Source organism: Eleutherodactylus coqui, chromosome 1 (assembly GCF_035609145.1).
Source record: "Eleutherodactylus coqui strain aEleCoq1 chromosome 1, aEleCoq1.hap1, whole genome shotgun sequence".
Classification (NCBI taxonomy): Eukaryota; Metazoa; Chordata; class Amphibia; order Anura; family Eleutherodactylidae; genus Eleutherodactylus; species Eleutherodactylus coqui.
The window spans coordinates 303,192,055-303,195,452 of NC_089837.1; the positions used below are offsets into that span (position 1 = coordinate 303,192,055).

The following is a 3,398-nucleotide window of genomic DNA, read 5'->3' on the forward strand; positions in this document are numbered from 1 at the left end:
GCATATCTTTTCAGTGGTGACCCTGTTGACTTCAACAATGTCTTTCTTTCGTTCATATTCTCCCCTTTTCCCCCATATTGGCTGTTCTTACATTTGCCTCTGTGATTGTGTCAAGTGGGCACTGGGCAGTCAACACTGCTCTCTGTCAATCAAGTCTGACATTACATACTAACAATGAGTGGTAAGGACTGCCCACTTGACACTTTCACATTTTTAAGGCTGAATTAAGAAGAGTCTTTACAGGGGAATGGGGATGTGTATGTACAAACGCAAAACATTATTGAAGTCAGTGGGTGCAGTGCTGCAAAACTCTGCAGCCTGCCTCTCTTTATTTAACGTCCGCAGAAAATAAAAGTATCTAGTTTCAGTCTTTATATAACAGAGACTCAATGGAAATCCATAGAATTCATCAATTATCACCCAGCAGTCAAGCAAGATGGATTGAGTAGTCATAAGTATTAAAAAGTAAGAGGTAGCATCCAATAATATAGGGAATGGAATTGTGAAAAGTGATTAGTGAGATTATTAAAAGAGGAAGAAGAATGGAAAGAACTAATGAAGTGGTGTCATGGTGGAAGATATAATGGGGAATATGGGACAGCAACAATAGGATGATTGTATTCCAAAATAAAGATGCTTATGTGGCAGTAGAAAGCAGAGAAGATTCTATAGGGGGTCCAGAGGCTGAAACTGTACATAAGTGCTGTGTGGTTTTGAATGCTATGATTAAGAATTTTGGATCAAAACGCGTAAGCTGTTCAGATGAAAAAGGCTTTTATCTCTATTTGATACAATAAAGCTGCTGCGTACAGTCGACCTGCTTCAAAGTGCTAGATTCTTTGCAAATATGTTCGGAGCTCTGCTGCGCCCTCATGCTGCCATGCACCTGATAAGAAAAGAGAAATGTTGCAAATGCGTTGAGCTGACAATTTTTGTTTTCAAATGTACATGAGCCCTGGTGTCTGAGGGCACTCTAATATTGCCAACTAATTCCATAAGTACTCTTAAAATCTGGTCACATTGTGTGACTTAATCTGCAGGCCAATGGCACCCACAATCATTTGCATACCTGGAGACATGTACATACACCAACTCTGCAAATAATATTGGAACCTTGCCCTTGCTATATGCATCTGTAATTAAAAATTCCTATGGACAGATGGTGTTTAGTGTAGCATGTTGACATGAATACACACACTTTCCTGTCACTGTCAGCATGTCTGCCACTATCTCTCAACACAAAAAACAGCAAAAGTGTTTTGCTACCTGTGCTATTATACCTACTGGAGCCTGTGACACTGAGTCTGTCATTTTCAGTCCTGTCATCGAGGTTCAATATTGTGGCCAACAAGGTTGAGCTCTCCAGCTGGGCACCTTGTAGAGCAAACAGAAAGTTTTAGATTCCAAACATGTAATGTACAAAGCAATAGAGTTGGAGCCTGACTTATATCTGTAGACAGGAATCAGGTTCTCTCGATGACTTTGTATGTTAAGGTTATTAGCTGACTGTTCTGATTTAGAAGCAAATTAAGCAATAGGTGTATTTGATTATATGTAAAATGCCGTAGTCACCGACAGACTTCAAAGCATTGTTCTGGATTTGCAGCAGGACCATGAGAGTTGGCTGGAAGTCTTTCCCAACACTCAACTAATACAAAGAAAAAGGTAGACACCCTACTCCACACCCTAATTTATTAAATTCATAGGCGCAAGTGATTCTTCTTGGTCCTATAAATATCAATTAAGGTGTAGTAGACAGGCTTAAAGTGATGTTACAATATTAAAAACTGAAATGATAAATGACATAGTGACAAAGAGAGATATATACTAGATTAATCATTGGCTTAAAGAAACTCTGTCACAATCTTCTTGCATCCTTTTCTGAGATTAGCATCATATAGCGACAGGCACACTGATTGCAGTGATATGTCTGCTGTATGTATCTGTGCAGTAGTTTTGGAGAAACTTGCCTTTTATCAGTGGCAGTGCATACAAAGAGGACTACAGGAAGTAGTCCTGGATATTCATGAGCTGCAGACTAGCTCCACCACCCCACCCTGCAGCCATTGATTGACTGCTATCTGCCTATTGCTTTGCATAGTAAGAGAGCTGCCAGTCATTGGCTGGACATTGGGTAGGTGTGGCTAGCTGCAGCTCATGAATATGTAGGACTAGTTCTGTGACTGGCTGCTATTAATAAAATTCAAGTTTCTCCAAAACTACTGCTCAAATACCCATATAGTGCATATGGTGCGCATACCAGCCAGACATTTTTACGCCAGCCAGAACAGAGAATTCTGGAACTATCTTCGTCCGGAATACGGAAGCCTCTGCCATAGACTCCTATTGGAGCCTATGACAGCTGCTGGAGAAGGGGAGGTGGGAGGGAGTTTAGCAGCGTGAGTGCTACACTCCCTCCCCCTTCTCTTTCTCTCATCTCTCATCTTGCCGGCTGTCTGCAATGGAAGCGGATGGGACAGGGCGGGAGCTAGTGTGCTAAAGCCACGCCCCCTCACCCTTGCCGTCAGCTCCCATAGGCTGGAGCGGAGAGGGGGAGGGACTAGCACTGCTAAGCTCCCACCCCCTAACCTTGTCGTAAGTCGGCAAGGGGTAGAAAGGTGGTACACATCCTGGCCAACTATATCCTGGGGCTGTGGTGTATACTTGTCGCAGCCAGGGCCTTCTGAACGGTATTCTGGGGCTGCGGCGTATATGTGCTGCAGCCTCAGCCATCTGAACGGGCATTAAAACGGGAGTTGCAGCCGTGACTTGTTCACGGCTGCCTCTCGTTCACGCCATTTTCGTCCGCGCTATGGCCATGACACGGCTGGCCAAAAATCGTCACACTCATATGAATGAAGTCGAAAGCAAAGAAACGGAATTAAAACAAATAGACATTTGTGGTTTTCTCTATTAACTTAAATGGGTTTTTAAAAAAATGAAAATCAAATAGAAAGCTTTCAGTTTACTTCTGTTCTTTTAGGTTCCCGTTTTTTTTAACTTAACAAATGGAACTGCAAACTGCACTATTTTTTCCATTAGAAATGGAAACTAACAGAACTGAAGCAATTTGAAAGTTTTTGATTTGCTCTCTGTTTTTTAAACACATTCAAGTCAATGACGAAAAAAGTGGAAATGTTCATTTCAACATTGAAACAGAAAGATGGAATTATAACTTACAGCCCAATCAGAAGCCTTAAGTATTATTACTCATAACAATTATGCTTTATTTCCAGAAACCTCTAGCTGCTAAGGGAGCTATATTCTAGTTTTCATTATGGGGAGATAATATTACTTGTCCCATTTCTGGTAAGAATACAGTTTAATAGCTTATTCCCACAAGCGTATATCGGCCGGCGTTTTCACGGCTGGCCGATATACGCTTCCATCTAAGCAGT

The 3,398-nt window shown here is 41.7% G+C and overlaps 1 long non-coding RNA gene across 1 annotated transcript; it reads right to left on the bottom strand.

Annotated features, from left to right (window-relative positions):
• Positions 1–756: 756 nt before the first annotated feature.
• On the bottom strand, positions 757–1,639 carry LOC136611920 (uncharacterized). The gene is made up of 3 exons (XR_010790321.1): positions 1,573–1,639; positions 1,281–1,374; positions 757–886 (listed from the first exon to the last, which is right to left on the bottom strand). It is a non-coding gene; the product is annotated as an uncharacterized lncRNA (long non-coding RNA).
• Between the last annotated feature and the right edge of the window lie 1,759 nt (positions 1,640–3,398).